At 48.6% G+C, this 18,402-nt stretch overlaps 1 protein-coding gene and 1 long non-coding RNA gene across 51 annotated transcripts in view; both read left to right on the forward strand.

The window, feature by feature from the left end:
• The window catches only part of MAP4K4 (mitogen-activated protein kinase kinase kinase kinase 4), a 152,256-nt gene that overhangs the window by 33,174 nt on the left and 100,680 nt on the right, over positions 1-18,402 (forward strand). The gene's annotated exons all lie outside the window — the stretch shown is intronic.
• The window catches only part of LOC120883609, a 236-nt gene continuing 141 nt past the window's right edge, over positions 18,308-18,402 (forward strand). The window contains exon 1 of the long non-coding RNA XR_005725821.1: positions 18,308-18,387. This is a non-coding gene — a long non-coding RNA (uncharacterized LOC120883609). The remainder of the gene's footprint in view (positions 18,388-18,402) is intronic.

Genomic DNA, 18,402 nt, shown 5'->3' on the forward strand with positions numbered 1-18,402 from the left:
CAGGATGTGTCCTTGAGCTGTTAGACGTGATGCTAGTGTTTGTTCAGGCTCCACAGGCCTAGTTGAGAAGAAGCTCAGAGCAGCCAAGGAGGGGGGTCTTTGTTAGTGTAGACAAGGTGGGGTTGAGATGGGGTGTGTGTGTGTGTTGTCTGCTGGCTGCTGGCCGTCTTGGCTGGTAGGACATCTGCCTGACTGTGCTTTTCCTGTGGCCTTAGCCCAGGTGCGCAGATTCTGTGATGGTACCTGGCCCCGGAGGAGGCAGGACAGGAGGCCGCACTCATGGCCCCTGGACAGGCTTCCCCTAGTGACTCCGTGTGCATGCGTGCTAAGTCAGTTCAGTCACGTCCGATTCATGGACTGACTCCTGTCTGAGTCATGTGACCTCGTGGACTATAGCCTGCCAGGCTCCTCTGTCAATGGGATTTCCCAGGCAAAAATACTGGAGTGGGTTGCCATGCCCTCCTCCAGGGGATCTTCCTGACCTAGGGATTGAACCCATGTCTCTTATGTCTCTTGCATTGCAGACGAGTTCTTTACCACTAGCGCCACCCTGGAAGCCCAAAAGTTGGCAGGTAGTGGCCCATTGCAGTGACTCTCAAATCAGCTGGTGGTCAGCATGGTGATTCCTTCCATGCACAGAGCTGCTGTTCTGTAATTAAGCAGACACATGAGGTCAGGATGGTGGGCCTCCAGCGAGGTGCATCAATTTCCGTGTGGCCCTGGGTCCCGCTGCCGTGAGCTCCAGCCCCAGTGCTTCCCCTTGGCTCTGGGAGCTGCTTCTCTCTCAAGAACGCGCTGCCTCTGTCTCTTCAGTGGACAGCATGGGTGACCCCAGAGAAAACACACGTGTGGAGACAGTTCATATAGTATAGAAGTGAAAACATTACCTTCTTCACGGATAGGAGTCCTAATGTTTCTTCCCCTGAAATAGCATTTGATTTTAAAGGGTTGTTTTTGCTTTTTTGCGCTTTACTTTTGTAATAATTCAGTACAGTTTAATAAAGCAGAGGGTACAGCTCAGTGGGTAAAGAATCCACCTGCTGATGCAGGAGACACAGGAGATAATGGGTTTGATCCCTGGGTTAGGAAGATCCCCTAGAGGAGGAAATGGCAACCCACTGCAGTACTCTTGCCTGGGAGATCCCACGGACAGAGGAGCCTGGTGGGCTCCAGTCCACGGGGTTGTAAGGACTGGACTTAATGACAAAGCGCGCACACCCTCCTGTAACAGTGGGTGCGCTGTGCCTCTGGTTCTGAGTTGTGATTTTAAGTTCCCTGGAGGGTGCCTGCTGCTTTCTCAGTCTGAACACTCGGTGCCTTATTGAATTTGGGTTTATTATATAGATTTACCTTTCATAAACTCTGTGGACTCAAGGTTAAAAAAATAAACCTGACTCTGAAAACTTGTTTCCTTTACAACATGGCCAGGTAGGAGAATTTGTCTGTAAGTTATTTAAACTCCAGAAATGAATTCAGAATTCACGCGGACAGTTAAGAATTGCTGATCGCTTCCAGGTTTATTTGAGGGGTCAGCTGTGGACGTGTTGGGGAACAAGGCTGGGCCCTATCAGAGGTGGTTTCTGCCTCCTAACCTGTAAGTGAAGAGGCCCCGTGAACCTCTGTTGGCAAAGTCCTTCTCCCTCCGCATGCCTGGGCCTCTGGCCTATCCTGTGTTCTCTGGGGACCCCAGGACACCCACCAGCCTGACTGCGGAGCCTTCAACACGGTGCCTCTCACGTCTTTGGCTTCCAGTGATCTATATCATCACCTTGATGTATCGTCCCTTGGCCCTTCAGTTGAAAGCCTACTTTATTGTCCGGAGCCTCCAGTGTCTTATCTAAATTGGAGCCCCACATGGTTAAGGTCATTCGCCATCTCTGGCCAGTGAAGGAAGTCTCCAGGACTTGAAGGGTGCTCTTTGACCCCGATGCCTGCGGTAGACTCTCTTTTCCAGCTCCCTGCAAAGATGGGAGGGAGTGTCGACCTCAAATGGGAAAATAAATATTTGCAGATAGAGATTAGTTTTCTCACTTTGCACTGTCAGCATCAGCAAAGCCCTGTCCCTTATTTGCTTTGAAAAGAGCCTTATTTTTAGAGGAAGGAGAAGGAAACGTGTCTGTTGAGAAAATCTTGTTGTCTTGTGGAAGTGGAAACAGTTCTGCCCTCAGCCCTGCTTTCCTTTCCTGTGGCTGATAATAATAGCGGTGATTGCAGCATGTGAGTGTTTGTGAGCCAAACGCTATGCTGAGGGTTTTGCCCCGAGAATACCCTTTTAGCTGTTAGTCCTATAGAGCAGATGAGAAGACTGAGGCCAGTGGAGGTTACTGCTCTCAACGGAGGCTGTAAAGCGTTTAAGGAAAAAATGAAGGGTCTGAGAGTCAAGGACGCTCGTGGACTCTTAACGCTGTTCTAGTGTAAGCTTTGCAGTTTTGACTCTTTCGTTTTATACAGGGAGGGGTGGATATTTTCCCCATCAGCACGGATTCGGATGTTCCTGAGCTTTCTGTGAGGAGGTGAAGAGGTCTGAGCTGGCCCGTGGCCTTTGCCCTGCGCCCCCATGCACCTCACAGCCGAGCGTGGCCCTGGTGGCTCTGATGTCACCCTAGAGTGGGTGCAGGTGGCATTTTCTGATCATCCACTCTTTGCTGATCTCATTGCTTCTAAGAGCAAAGTTGCTGCTGTTTTTCAGTTGCTGAGTCGTGTCCAGCTCTTTGCCACCCCATGGACTGCAGCACGCCAGGCTTCCCTGTCTTCCACTCTCTCCTGGAGTTTGCTCAGATTCATGTCCATTGAGTCAGTAATGCCATCCAAGAGCAAAGTTGGGTGTCTTGAAACTGCAGGGTAGTGAGCATGTGATTCTGAACCCCTGAAACCTCAGTTATTTGAAAAAGGCAGGAAATGAGTTATTCTGAGTTGTCAGTTTTTCAGAGATCGGCAGAAGTTTATTTAGTAACTTTTTTGGTGAGAAGAGTTCTAGGTTCTCTAGAAAAGTTTTAATTTCACTCTGTTGCTAGTGTAACACTACTTTTTAAATAGTCGTTCATCAAATGAGGAGCTAGTATAGCAGATTGAAATAGGGTGAGACCAAGTTGGGACTTGATTAGTGGAAAAAAATACTTGAGGGTGTGTTCCTTCGGTTTATTTGCGTCTTCTTTGAATATGAAATGTAGCAAATGCAGCCTGTATAGATATGTGGTTTCAGATTACGTGTCACCAAGTTATCTCTTGTAGTAAGGTTTCACGTTATAAAATAGGTTGAGTCAGGGGAGTAGCCAGTGATAGAAAAAAGCGAAAGTACACCCTCTCCTTCCCAGGAATATTGCTTCCCTCCTCCCTCCTGCATAACAGTGCTGGTGAGCAGAGTGAGGGTGTCTTGTTCTCACACAGTGCTCATTCATTCCAGGTAAAAAGAAAAGTAATGGGGCGACGGAGGATGAGATGGTTGGATGGCATCATAGACTCAGTGAACATGAGTTTGAGTAAACTCCAGGAGATGGTGAAGGACAGGGAAGACTGGCATCCTGCAGTCCTTGGGTTCGCAAAGATGCCACTGAGTGACTGAACAACAGCAAAGAGAATCCACAGCTGACTGTGAATCCTGAGTATCTGCCGAGTTACGTAGTTACCACTGTGTACGTAACTCTCTGATGTGTCTAAACTTGGAGTGCCACACACGCGCACTTGCTCACTCAGCCACTCACTCACAGGGGGTTTTTTGAAGCTGTGGTCTGAAGTGCATTCCAAATATCAGGGCAGGGTGTGTGTAGACCTGAGCACTTGTGTGTGAGAGTGGTTAGAACAGTCCTTCTGGTTGTGAACTAGGTTGATTTCTGGAACCACTAACTTGGCAGGCAGAGCCCTGGGGTGTGAGCGTGCCCTCCGCCCACTTGTGTTGCCTGCTTTTTTCCCCTCCTAAGTGGGCGTATCCCTCAGATTCTTATTGCGATGCCCCCGCCCCCAGCTGCTTTCCCTGCTGTTTCTACTGCCTGGCATCTACATTCAGGCCAGATTGCTTGAAATCCAGTTTTCATGTATCCTTTGTTTTCGTCTTCTCATTGAATAAAATTGTATACTGATATTTTTATTGTTGGTACGGTGGATGAATACGGGGTTCACTGTTTCACAGCACTTGTAAGAAACTCGTTTCATCTTTTCTGAGTTTCAGAAATGGCTTTGTTTGTGGCTTGATTTGTTGATCTGGGACTTCCCCGGTGGCTCACTGGTAAAGAATCTGCCTGCAATGCAGGAGACCTGGGTTGGATCCCTGGGTCAAGAAGATCCCCTGGAGAAGGGAATGGCACCCCACTCCAGTGCTCTTGCCTGGAGAAGCCCAGGGGCGGAGGAGCCTGGTGGGCTGCAGTCCATGGGGTGGCAAAGAGTCAGACACAACCAAGTGTCAAACACACTTTCACTTTTGTCAGTCTGCCGCCATAATGTATATTATATTCAGGAGAATTGACTGCTTCTCATGGATAAAGAGCTGGTTAGTACATCCTATCCTGGGATTTAATTTGATGGGGTAACTTTCCTTACTGCAAGATGAGAGCTTACTGTAAAAATGCTGTTTTAGGAATCTTCTACATTTTAGACTATGCCTTTTAACTATAAATATTTATTTAGGGAAATTTAAACTATTAAAATGAGGGCTTCCCTGGTGCCTCAGTGGTAAAGAATCCACCCGCCAGTGCGGGAGACCTGGGTTTGATCCCTGGGTTAGGAAGATCCCCTGGAGAAGGAAATGGTAACCTGCCTAAGAAATCCCATGAATAGAGGAGCCTGGTGGGCTGTAGTTCATGGGGTCGCAAAGAGTCGGACACGACCAAGCGACTAGCAACTTTATCTTGTTTTTAATTTTTTTCTTTCTCCAATTGTTTATCAGACACTTGAGACTTCTAGCATGGGATGTATTGTTGCTAAAGCATTGAAGAACCCAGGTTTTACTCAGAGGGCTTTTTGTTAGCAGCAGCTCCCTTTGTATGTAAACATTATGTCCTATGTCCCACCCTTTCCCACCAGCACATTTTGGTGTTGGCATCCGAAAAAGAGTTTCGGATGAACCCAGGAGAGAAATCTGAAGACTCGTCCAGGGGCCGCTTTCACACACACACTCTCGGTCAGAATCAGTGTCTGCTTCTGCTGGGTTTGAGAAGGGAGAGTGAGGGGTTAGGTGCCCGTGGCACAAGGAGGCATTTCAAGCGTGGCCTGATTAAAGACTTATTTAAAGGAACAGTTTCCCACCTTCTAATTAGAGACAGTCTGCAGAGTGGGGACCACAGACAAACAGCTCAGTTGGGACAGAATCTTGGATTCTGAATCTTCCAGCAGCCTCATCTGTCTTCCTTTGATTTTTTTTACCCCCTTCTAAGCCTTGCTGAAGAACTAGAAAAGTTGACTGAGGAAGTGAACAAACTAACCAACAAACAAAACACCCCTGAATGTCATTTCATTCCTGGATGTGCCACGTTTGGAGCGTAATGTGGGCTTGGTCAGTGTTTGCAGCAGCCTTTGGAAATGACTGGAAACACCAAGGAGAGTCTCACTTGCCTGGCAGCCCGTGGTCCTGTGGTGCTATTGGGAGATGCTTTACAAGCACCTGGAACCTCGAGAGACATCGTAGCTCTGTTCAAGCTTGGAGTGAAGTTAGTGTCTTTGGGGAAGAGGAGGGACTTTTGATATCTTTTTAGTACATTGGGAAAAGCTATGACAAACCTAGATAGCGAATTAAAAAGCAGAGACATCACTTTGCTGACCAAGGTCTGTATAATCAAAGCGATGGTTTTTCCAGTAGTCATGTGTGGATATGAGAGCTGGACCATAAAGAAGCCTCAGCACCAAAGAATTGATGCTTTTGAACTGTGATGCTGGAGAAGACTCTTGAAAGTCCCTTGGACTGCAAGGAGATCCAACCAGTCCATCCTAAAGGAAATCAACCCTGAATATTCATTGGAAGAACTGATGCTAAAGCTAAAGCTCCAGTACTCTGGCCACCTGATGCAAAAAGCCAACTCACTGGAAAAGACCCTGATGCTGGGAAAGATTGAGTGCGGGAGGAGAAGGGGACTTCAGAGGATGAGATGGTTGGATGGCATCACCGACTCAATGGGCATGAGTTTGAGCAAACTCCAGGAGGTAGTGAAGGGCAGGGAAGCCTGGCCTGGGGCTGTCCATGGGGTCTTAGAGAGTTGGACACAACTGAACAACAGCAAAATGTTGTATGTATTATATGTTTTCTAGATCATCTAGTTCAGAGGAGCAGCTACAGCCTGAGTCTTGAGTGGAAAGCAGAGCATCTTAGTGTTCTAGGGGGTTTCTAGAGAAAGTTGGTGGTATTGCATGTAAATAACGTGTAAATAATGGATCCTGCTGTTTGACTTCCGAATAAGAGTCTGGAGTCCACTAAGTGAAGTCGTTCAAAACTGGGCAGAGTCGGTTCCCATGTTTGTACAACCGCCTTAAATAGCTTGTAGTCACAGGAATGCGCCTGTGTGTGCACCTGTGCGTGCATGGGAGTAACACATGCTCAGGTATTTCCCTTGTGAGAGCACACAAATGTAATAAAAAAAACCAGTTGCTGCTGTTCGACTTTGGGATTGAAATTAGTTATTTACTGTCAGATGAGAAATTTATGGAAGACCCTTGCTAGGTCCACTTCCTTTATGTTTGACGCTTAAGAAATTATTTATTTAGGCTGTGCTCGGGTCTTAGTTGTGGTACTTGGGATCTTTAGTTGTGGCACGTGGGATGTAGTTCCCTGAGCAAGGATCGAACCTGGGCCGCCTGGACTGGAGCATGGAAACTTGGCCAGTGGGCCATCAGGGAAGTTCCTGTGTTTACCATTTCTTGATGCTGGACTTGGGCTGCAGTTGGGAGACCGCTTTTAGGAGCAAGTCGTGAGGGGATCTGTCCAGGGTCCGCAGGGCAGCTTCAGGAAGAGGAGGGGACACACTGCCAGTGCCCAGGCCTCTTCCTCTCCCAAGTCCCATACCCGGGGCCCTCCACCTGCCCGCGGCCCCGTGGGCTGCCCAGCACCTGCTTCTGGGGTCCAGTGGCCTCCCATCATGTCTCTGTGCCTGTCTCGCTGCCCTGCTGTTGCATTGGGAAGCATAGCAGGGCTTCAGTCACGGCTTTCCTGCAGGGAAGTCAGTTGTGTGTGTGTGTTTAGTTGTGTCCGACTCTTTCATGACCCCATAGACTGTAGCCCACATGGCTCCTCTGTCCATGAGGTTGCCCAGGCAAGAATACTGGAGTGAGTTGCCATTTCCTTCTGCAGGGGACCTTCCTGACCCAAGGATTGAACCCGCATTTCCTGCACTGCAGATGGATTCTTTAGGACTGAGCCAGCAAGTGAGCCCTCCGTCTTCAACAGGAACCCACAGTCACATTCTTATTCGATGACGGAGCACAAAGATCACAGAAATAGGAAAGGAGAAAGCAAATTTCAGAAACTGAAGAATTGCAGTAGAATATATTAGGAAGAATCCCAGCTTTGTAGGCATGCTCCCCGTTTGTTTTTGTAAATAAACTGGGAGACAGAATACTTGGTCAGGAGACTGGCTGTCCGTGTTCCCGGGCTGTATCCCATTCTTGCCTGGGGACCAAGAGACAACGTGGTTTAGCCAGTCTGCAGAGCAGGGCTCAGATGAGAGACTCGATGGGCCAGTTCCTGACGTCCCTGTGGCCAATCAGCAGAAACTTAGAGGGACCCTGCTGTGTGAGGCACGGCCTTTCCAGGTGTTCAGATCTCAGGGGACAAAGGGAGCAGGTGGTGGGAAACAGTCAGTGATGCTGTGTGGGTGTGAAGGGCTGCTCAGAGGTTTTGGAACTGTCCCCGGGACTGGCGTGTGTGAGAAGACAGGTGACTCGTCCTTGGTGTGGGAGGGGCCTGACCACAGGCGGTTGCAGGTGGATGAGATGCTGAGGATGGATGTGAGGGGCATCGGTTCTCTTAGGACGTGTACGATCCTGGTTGGGTGCCCAGGTTTGCGTGTGTCTGAAGTTCCATGTCAGCTGCCCACAGCAGAGGTGTTGGTGGGGCTGTTGCCCTGGTCACCCTGTCACTTCTACCCAGGTCACTTTGGAAGATTTCCTCTTTTCCTGAGAGGCAGGCCTGCTAGTTTGTAGCTGATGGAGGCTGTGTTTTCTTTGGTTTTTTTTCTTGCTTTTTGATTTGCGGCTTGACCCACTGGTTGGAGAAAAACATTCGCAGCTTCAAAGAGAGTTCTACCCAGCGAGAATTATCTGCAGGTCATCAGACTGAAGGTGCTTGTGGTGCAGTGCTTTGCAGTGAAAGAGGTGCAACCTCTACACCCTCCCGGGAGAAAGGGCCAGGTCTGCAGGCCATGGTGGGAGCCATGGACTGTGTTGTGGCCTGTGGGCAGGCCCCACAGCAAGACAGGGCCGGGCTAGGCGTCTGCAGGCCAGGGCTTGCCTGCGGAGTTGAGGGGTAGGCAGCTACCACTGACGTTTCTGTACCGGGTGCAGTGAAGATGAGGCGCTTGCCCTGTGGCCTCTCAGGAGGAGGACCTTTGTGAGCAGCGCCTTCGGTGTCCGGGTGCCTTAATGGGGGTCTGGGCATTCTCTTCATTGCCCCAAAGCCCAGCCACGCCTGGCCCGCTCTGGGCCTCGAGGGGTCAGCAGCGCCGTGTCTGGGGTGTGTCTGTGGGACTGATTTTAGGTCTTTAAATAGCACAGGCTCAAAGCACATTTCTGGGAACAACCCATGGTTTGGCTGGGCTGGGGGCGGATACCGTTTGTCAGGCTTGAGTGGCCTGTGGTCGGGACTTCTCTGGAGGCACCGTCCTCCCTGGGGACCAGCTCCCTGGCCTGGTGCTTCCACGAGGGATGTCAGAGCACTGGTCCTTCCCTCTCAGGTCCTTACTTGGACAGCGAGGGAGAGACGGGCACAGAGGAGGAGGCATCTCTTTTTTCCCAGAGTCTTTTTTCTTTCTTTTTAAAAAATCTTCTTTCTTACATGGGGGTTCCCTGGTGACTCAGAGGGTAAAGAGTCCACCTGCAATGCAAGAGACTCAGGCTCCATCCTTGGGCCGAGGAGATCCCCTGAAGGAAGGACGTGGCAGTCCATTCCAGTATTCTTGCCTGGAGAAGCCCATGAGCAGAGGGGCCTGGTGGGCTGCAGCCCGGTGGGGTCACAAAGAGTCGGGCACAGCTGAGCGGCTTTCTTACCCAGCTTTCCCAGAGTGGGGTTGGAGGGACTTGAGTGCAATTTGGGCAATAAGAGGGTGAATTTGGGCAATAAGGGGGTGAACGGTGGAGGGGGTAAGGGTGGTTGGGATACCTATATGGAACTGATTCAACAGGTACCTTCAAGCTGCTTTTCGTCACTGGCTGTTGAACCTTGAGCCCCTCAGAAGTGAGTATCACGCCCACTTACACACTTTCCACACACACCAGACCCCACCTCTGTGTGGTCCTGGAGGAGCCGATGGAAGGCAGACGTCAGCTGTCCTCACCGGGCTGGTGGCTTACCATCTCCTCCCAGGACAGGTGACCCAGGGTCTGGCAAGCCAGCCTGCGACTGTCCTCCCGGAAAACAGCACTTCCCAGGCTCTGTGGGGTTTGGTTCTCTCTGTGTTCTCTGTTATCTTTTCTTCTGAACCTCCCTCCCTTCCAGGGTGGTTATTCAGTTGCTCAGTTGTGTCTGACTCTTTGCAACCCCATGGCCTGCAGCACGCCAGGCTTCCCTGTCCTTCACCATCTCCTGGAGTTTGCTCAAATTCATGTCCATTGAGTTGGTGATGCCATCCAATCATCTCATACCTCAGGGTTGTAAAGTGGGTTCAAATTAATTTTCCCTTGGACTTTAAAGTTTTATGACATGCCGTCACCCCGAGGTACTGAGCCTGGTCTGTGAGTGAAAGATAAGTTGACTGTCAGTAGTAATAAAACAAACAGCCCCGGAAGAACCACATGACCACACAGGTTTAAAGTTCTCAGGCTGTGTTCACAGTACCCCAGCCAGGCTTTTATTGAACAGTTAGCTTCTCAGAGCTTCCTGTTCTTATCTGACAGGCTGACAGACTCCTCTCATTTATCTCGTTTGTCCAACTGTGTGCTGTTTCATTCTTGGCTCAGGGCAGAGTGCCACGCCCTACACCAGCCTGCATTTCTCTCAGGTCCCTTTCTTCTTCGTAGAACACCCTGCCCAGGTTCTGATTATCAGGGTTGACAAGCTCACGCCTTGTGCCAGAGGCACTGGCATTAGGAAGTTCCAGGGAGGAGGAGGAAGGAAAGAAAGCGATGCCCCGTGTACCGAGCCAGGTGCTGCGCTGGTGCTGTCGCCAGTGGGGATTCGCTCGCGTCTTGTGATCTGGGTCCCCATGTAGCCCGAGAGAAGACGGGAGGCTTTCAGCAAGGTTAATCAGTTAGCTGTCTGTGGTCGTGGACTTGAAGGTTCAGAGTTGGAATGCAAGTTCATCCCCTAAACTGTACTGAGAGTTTTGTATGGTCGTCACTGCCCTGCATCCGACCGTGAAACCATGTCAGTTCCAGAACTCTTTCTGTGGGTGGCAGGCTCCTGCTCTGGGTACAGCAGCAGCTTTGCCCCTGGTGTTGCAGGACACTGCCAGCCCTGTGCCTGCTGCAGAGTAAATGGTGACAGTGGCCCGCATTTGCTGCATGTCTTGTGCCTGCCAGGAGTCACTTAGCTGCAGCAGTGGAACTTCCTTGTACACGCTATTTCATCCAGTCCCTCCAGTTAATGCCAGGAGCTGAGCACTCTTATTATTTCCATTTTTTATGTAGATGATGAAACTGAGGCTTTGAGATGCTTTTTCAGTTTGCCTGAGCTTCTGTAGAGCTGGTCAGTGGCAGAGCTCTGATTTCCTTGTTAAACTCACCCGCTTTCCCAAATCAGCCTCTGATGAAAACAGTCTCTTCAGCGCACACTCCCGCCAACACCCCCAGGCTCTTTCAAAGCAAGTCTTTGTTGGAAATAAGAGTTTTTGAAATGTGCCTTTGGCATTTTGCACAGAAGCATTCTCACTGTGCTGGTCACAGGAGGCCGTGGAAACACATTCCCCGAGGACTTGGTGAAGCAGGGTCCGTATCCATCTTCTTTATGGAGGTTCTGGATCCTGAGATGTCAAGTCACTGACATCCTGGGGTTTATTATGCAGCAGGGGTGTGGGTTTTAACAAGTAGATAGACCACTTCGAGCATTTTATTTTAGACTTCTATTTCATTTTTCTTATTTTTTCTTGGCTGTGCTGTGTGGCATGTAGATCTTAGTTCCCTGACCAGGGATCAGACCCATGCCCCATGCAATGGAAGGTGGATTCTTAACCGCTGGGCTACCAGGGAGTCCCCACTTTTAGCATTTCTATGTGTTATTCCTTCCAGACAGTTTTGTCTGCAAGGATCCACTTGAGGTTTGTTTAACCCAAACGTGTGACTGTAAGATATCCAGTGAAAACATTTCCAAGGTCCAGTCTAGAAGGCAGTCCATTTATTTGCAGCAATACTCATAATAGAAATTGCCAACAAACTAAGGGATTTGGGTGATTGCTATGGATCTAATCAGTTATGCATCTTTTTAAGACAGGTGCATAACTGATTAAATGTGGTTTAAAGAGTTAAGGGCCATTCGCACCAAGATGATTTAACTCTTTAAACCACAGAAGGTTGAGGCAACAGTGTCTTGTGGGGGTGGAGCTTTATTGTTGGTTCCCGTTTCTGGTGAAGTGAAGAGGAGGGGCAGTTGACCAGCCAGGTGTGTGTGGCCCTCTGAATTTTTTTCTGTTAATGGGAAAGGTTCAGTTAGTTCATTGCTTTTGTTTTCCCGGTGTTGGGTGAGCATCCGATGCTGTCTGCATCTTCTGTTTGAGTAGATGTGGGCTTGCTCTCAAGGGTGGAGAGAACCCGCAGGTCATCTCTCAGCTTCAGGCCCTGGCTGCGCGTCGTTCGTGCTCCATCACTTCAGTCATGTCCCACTCTTTGCGAACCCATGGACTGTAACCCACCAGGTTGCTCTGTCCATGGAATTCTCCAGACAAGAATACTGGAGTGTCCATTTCCTTCTCCAGGAGATCTGCCCCACCCAGGGATCGAACCCACGTCTCTTACATCTCCTGCACTGGCAGGCAGGTCTAGAGCCACCTGATTCTGTCCTGGTCACGGTATACTGGAGGCTCTCAGTTGGGAAAAGCATTGTTGATCTGTTTCCACTAAGCAGAGTGGATTCAACAAAGCCATGGAATGTGTGGTGGCCTGTTGGCTGGTTCTAAAGGGAACAACGTCCCCTCAGTCCTCACCAGCTGACTTTTGTTGATGACGATTTGTGCAGGAATGGAGGGGGTTGTGAACACGGTTGGGGTGGGCCAGTTACAGGACAGTGTTTATCATGGCCACAGAAACCCGGTGGCTTGCCTGCCACGTGCATTGTCTTCACTGATTGATGCCTTGCTCCAGGAGTTTAAGGTGACTGTCCTTTGTCCAGTGAACCTGCTTAGATGAGACATTCATGCCACTGAGTGGCCGCACCCTTAGGAATACGGTGTTTGCTCAGAAAACCCAGTGCAGCGTGGACCTTACTGGCTAGATTTGGGACTCACTCGTGAGTAAACATTACTTTGGCCACCTGATGCAGAGAGTCAACTCAATGGAAGAAACCTCAATGCTGGGAAAGATTGAAGGCAAGAGGAGAAAGGGGTGGCAGAGGATGAGATGATTAGATAGCATCACTGACTCATTGGACATGAGTTTCAGCAACTCTGGGAGATAGTGGAGGGTAGGGGAGCCTGGCGAGCTGCAGTCTGGGGTTACAAAGAATCGGACACGACTTAGTGGCTGAACAACAACAAATAACACTAATCACTAATGAGGAAGTTTTGTCAAATGCTTTTTTAAAATTTAATTTGCTGTGTTGATGCCTGTTTTTTTAAGAGCAGAGTGAAAAATGCTCAATTCTAAGCTAGCATCCTTAAAGGTTCCCTTGTGGACTTCCTAGTAAAGGCCCTTTGTGTGTCATGCAGACTGAGTTCTCATGACCGGCGCTGGGAATAAATAGTCCTCAGAGGTCCGGAGTGGGGAGGCCGGCCTGGCCTCTGCTCCTTTCATGCTTGTTGTTACTCCCAGCCCCCACCCGGCCACCGTCCTCACCCGGGAGCGCGGTCCAGGGAACAGAAACTCCAGAGCACGACCCTTTGCGCCTCATCCCTGTGTCTGCAAACTGCAATTTTTTGCAGATTGTTCTGCATGAATCCTTTCTCCCCTGGCTCCTCCTCATCTGCCTTTTTATGTCTCCTTGTTAAACACAGGCGCCTGTTAGTGGGAAAGATGCTTCAGTGGTGCAGAGTCCTGGGGAGTGGTCTTCCTCTTGGAAGGGGCCAGCCTGTCGGGGCCTTGGTTTGGGCTCCAGGGACTGCTGGACGGGGTGGCTTGCTGTCTGCCTGCTCTTTCCCTGGGCGACGTGCACATCTGTCTGTAGTGACTGCCCCCTAGCTTTGTGCCTGTCTGGGCAGCTTTATTCATAGCACGATGCTCACATTTTGTTGTTGTTCAGTGACTGAGTCGTGTCCGACTCTTTGTGACCCCATGGACTGCAGCACGCCAGGCTCCCCTGTCTTTCACTATTTCCTGCAGTTTGCTCAAACTCACGGTCCATTGAGTTGGTGCCGTCCAGCCATCTCATCCTCTGTCGCCCCCTTCTCTTCTAGCCTCACATTGCAGGTGACTTTTTTCTCTTGGCCCTTCTGATCTGTTAATCTGAGCTGTAGGTTTGCAAAGTCTTTTGCTCCAGAACCAGAAATTTCAACCTAGGGCATTTCCCCATCACCCTTCTGCTTTTCTTTTTCAACAGTTTTAGTGTGCTTTCTTCTAACTAAGAAGTAAAGCGTTCATTTCTAATTCAGATCCTGTTATGGACCTGTTTGCAAATTTTTGAGGGGGATTCTTTAAAATTATCATGAGAACAATTAAATGTGTCATGAAAGGACTTAAAACTTAATTGTGTATGTTAAATCAGCCGGTTAACCTCTGAGCCTTGCCATTAACCTCCGAGAAGGATCTGTTTGTAGCACACTCTTACTGAGGCCTCTTCTTTAGTAGGAAAGAGGGATTAAAATTTGTTGTTCAGTGCGACCCCACGGACTGCAACACGCCAGGCTTCCCTGTCCTTCACTGTCTCCCAGAATTTGCTTAAACTCATATCAGTTGAGCCGGGATGCCATCCAACTATCTCATCCTCTGCTGCCCTCTTCTCCTCCTGCCCTTCAATCTTTCCCAGCATCAGGGTCTTTCCCAGTGAGTCAGCTCTTTGCATCAGGTGGCCAAAGTATTGGAGTTTCAGCTTCAACATCAGTCCTTCCAGTGAATCTTCAGGATTGAGTTCCTTTAGGATTGACTGGTTTGATCTCTGCAGTCCAAGGGACTCTCAGGAGTCTTCTCCAGCACCATAGTTTGAGAGCATCAATTCTTCAGTGCTCAGCCTTCTTAATGGTCCAACTCTCACATTTGTACATGACTATGGAATTATACAACTCAGCATTTCCTGTTGGAGGGGATATATTTCTCCGTGCGCACACTTCCGTGCTTGAGCTGTAGACACAGCCTGGGCCCCTTCTTGGTTGATGGCCTGGGGGGCCTGGGTGTGTCCCTGCTGTGCTGCTGGCTCCATGCTCCATGGGCTCAGGTTGCTGAGGGCCTCTCGACTTCACTGATGGACCCGCGCACAGTGAGCGTGGCTGGGATGGGCTGAGCTGGGCTTTGTACCCAGGCTTTCTGGGCACATGAGAGAAGTTTCCTGGGCTCTGCTCCTCTCTGAGAGACTGTTCAGTCGTGTTTCTGGTTGAGATGGTGTTAGGAGAGGCTGTTCCATTGTGTTGATGAGGTTTCTTTCAAGTAAGCGCACTACAGTGGATAATTTTGAGTAGAAAGGTCTGGTCGTTTTCAGTTAAAGGCAGAGTTGTGTGCATCACTTCCCCCTGTTTCTGAGTCAGCTGTGTGTCAGAAGGGCCGTGAACACACCTTGATGTGATGAACTCAAGATCCCAGTGCTGCTTCGATTTCAGCATAAGCCTTAACACAAGGCTCCTTAAAGCTAAGAGGGAATCGTGGATGCCTGCTCATCTAAACTCTTGTTGTTTTGCTGCTGGCAGCACCAGCACCTGCCTCCTAGCGGCTGAGAGAGACTGTTGCAACGGTGTTGAAAGTCTGGGGTAAAGAGGCGGGTGGTGATGGACTGAGGTCCGAGCTGTGTCTGCTGGGGCCCCTCCTCTGTCACAAGTGTGTCTGACCACTGCCCGGCTTCCCTCACTTGCAGGCTATCCTGCTGTGTTCTGGAAACTGTTCATGTCAATATTTACTCGCTGGGTTGTTTGGGGGGAAGGTCCTGAGTGCTGTTGCTATTTATTCTTCTTTTTTTTAACTTTGTGCAGAGTGTGATGGGTTTGTTGGACTTTTTAAAGGACACATGACTAAACAACAACAGATTTTATCTTTTTAGATCATCTTCTGTTGGTAACCTCAGAATATTTTGTACCGGATATAAAACAGAGGGAAACTTCTTTCACGTGGAAAACTTAGTGCATAAAGAGCCTTAGGACTTTGCTTTATACGTTGATGTTGTATACAGAAAGTCATTGGAATAATTACAGTTTGACAGGTACTTTTTGAAATAATGATAATCTTCACCCCAAAATGAAAACTTAAAGGCTTTTTTTTAATTTACGATTTTATTGATAATGTTTAAAATCTGTTTTATACAGGTTTTTTTTTTTTTTTTTTGGTAATATGTGTCAGAAAATTTGAAAGCCACCAAATAAATAGCAAAGGAGACTTTGTATTCATTTCCTTTTCTGGTATAAGGTTAAATTGTATAGATTATTAATGCATGTCCACTGAATATAACTCTGGTTTTGTGATATAAATGCTTAGATTTTATGGGTGACATTCCATTAGTGGTTGCATTAAATAACTAAATTGCCATTGTGATGATTGAAATTTGTCTGTAAGCACCATTTACGAATATAAGCTTTGGCCTTAGCGTATGTGTTTTTATCTGTCAGTATGGGAGGATATAAACTCTTTGCATCATTAGTGAAAAAAATAAAATGATATAACCTTAATAAATCATGAAGGAATGGCAACCCACTCCAGTATTCTTGCCTGGGAAATTTCATGGACAGAGGAGCCTGGAGGGCTGCAGTCCATGGGGTCGCAAAAAGAGTCAGACATGACTGAGTGACTAAACCGCAAACTTTTTTTTTTTTTTTAACCTCATCTTCTGTTGGGAACCTCAGAATACTTTGTACAAGATGTAAAAAAATGCTGAATATAGTGTCTGTTTCTCTTTCTTTCCATAAAATTTGAGAACACCTTCCTGGTAATTAATAATTGTAAGTAGATCGGATCTGTAGAAAAGTGATCGGTAGCTTGCACGTGGTGAAAATCAAGACTTGAACACAGTCCAAAGGCTTTTGTTCAGTAAACAGACGTGGTAGTGATAGGTCATTTAAAACAAACTCCATGGAAAAACAGAACTTTGAAAATAGTTTTTCTAGTGGTGAATCTAGTCGTGGAGCCCTCCATTCTTGGACGGTGATAAATCAGAGCTATCCGTGTGTCAGAATTGTTGTTAACAAGAGCCATCTTACTTACATACTTTATTTGAAAAGGGGTTTGGGGACTCCCTGGACATTGTCAGGGTTGGCGTGTTCTGCGTTTATTTTATGCTTCAGTTCAGGTAGGTACTCCCAGGGCTTGGCTTTTCCAGCCACTCTCCCGTGATCACCTTCACACTGCCCGATGCCACAGCTTCACTGTGATTGCTCCTCCTCTTAGAATGAAACGTGTGCGCCAGTGGGCTTCTCAGGTGGCGCTGATGGTAAAGACCCCCCTCCCAACGCAGGAGACACAAGAGACGCAGGTTTGATCCCTGGGCAGGGAAGATCCCCTGGAGGACAGCACAGTAGCCCACTCCAGTGTTCTTGCCTGGAGAATCCCCATGGACGGAGGAGCCTGGTGGGCTGCAGCCCAAGGGGAAGCGGCTTAGCATGCACGCACGTGATCCAGAAGGAGGAAGGAAGACGCCTGGGAAACCTGGCAGAGGTCAGAGATGATCACACCCCTCGGGCGACACGTTCTCTGGGCTCAAATTGATCTCGTGGAAACTGGACATTGAAAAGGTTGTTGTAATTTTCACTTCAGATGCTCGAGAGTTCTGGGTTTAGCTTTCAGTGGCCTGCAGAGGCTCATTAGCTCAGGCTAGACTTTGCTCTGTTTGAATAGTTTGCATCCTTGGGTTTCCGTGGGCATTTTCTCCTAGAAAGAGGTCTTACCCATTTCCCTTTTCCATGTGGAGTCTCGCATGACACCATCTCCTTGGCATTTCCTCCCAGTTTGCTGTCTGGAATTCTTCAACCTTAGTGGACTGGCTTGGTCTGTGAAAGGGAGAATCAACTGAGCTTTTTCTTTCATTCCCTTTAAAAAAAATAAAAATTTAGACTCCATTTCACTTAAGCCATTAAAATATTTTGGGGTTTTCATGCCCTCTAGGTTCTTTAAGAGCTGACTCCCAGACAAAGAGATGCCTATATACAAACTGTCAATAGATAAGATGCTCTGCTTAAAAAAAAAAAAAAGTGGTGGCAGGGCAGGCTCAAATACTATTAGAATAATACAGATTTTTTTTTGTGTGTGTTTTTTTTTTTAGCTCAAAATGGAGTCTTTCACCTTGTTGGCACTTAGATAGAGACTAGACTGACTCCAAAGAACCACCTTTCAATCTTAGGAATTGTCTGAACTCCAGGAAACAAGTGCTGGTGAAGCAGTAGTGACTGGAGTTATAAAGTGAGGCATTTGTGTTTTGTGACCTTGCTGTAGAAGATCAGGTGCTCTTGTGGCAACACGGGTGTCTTTTCACTTGTAAATCAAGATGTGGGGGGTTTGCTGTCATTAGACGATTTTCCTCATACTTTTCTGTGGTTTCGTAGATCAGGGAGATGGTGGTGCTCCATCTTCTCCAGTGCTCCACCTGAGACTTCGCTCCCGCCCAGACATCCAGCAAGATTGCTGCGGCATCTTTGTGTGGCTGTCAGTGGGGTGCTGGGGTACAGGTGTGAGAGGGGGTCAGCCCTTCCCCCCGAGACGGTCTCACTTTGCAGGCAGCTAGTTAGATTCCAGCGAAGAGTGGGCACTTGGAGAAGAAAGGGGCGCTGAATCTCTTTAGCTACCACTTCCCAGTTGCAGCACCTGTGTGGAAGTGAAGGGGGTGAGAGCATCTGTGCAGAGGTGATGGGGGTGAGAGCACCTGTGTGGAGGTGAGGGGGGTGAGAACCTGTGGGGGGGGGTAGGGGGGGTGAGCACCTGTGTGGAGGTGAGGGGGGTGAGCACCTGTGTGGAGGTGAAGGGGGTGAGAGCACCTGTGCAGAGGTGAAGGGGGTGAGC

This window comes from Oryx dammah, unplaced genomic scaffold (assembly GCF_014754425.2).
Source record: "Oryx dammah isolate SB20612 unplaced genomic scaffold, SCBI_Odam_1.1 HiC_scaffold_25, whole genome shotgun sequence".
Classification (NCBI taxonomy): domain Eukaryota; kingdom Metazoa; phylum Chordata; class Mammalia; order Artiodactyla; family Bovidae; genus Oryx; species Oryx dammah.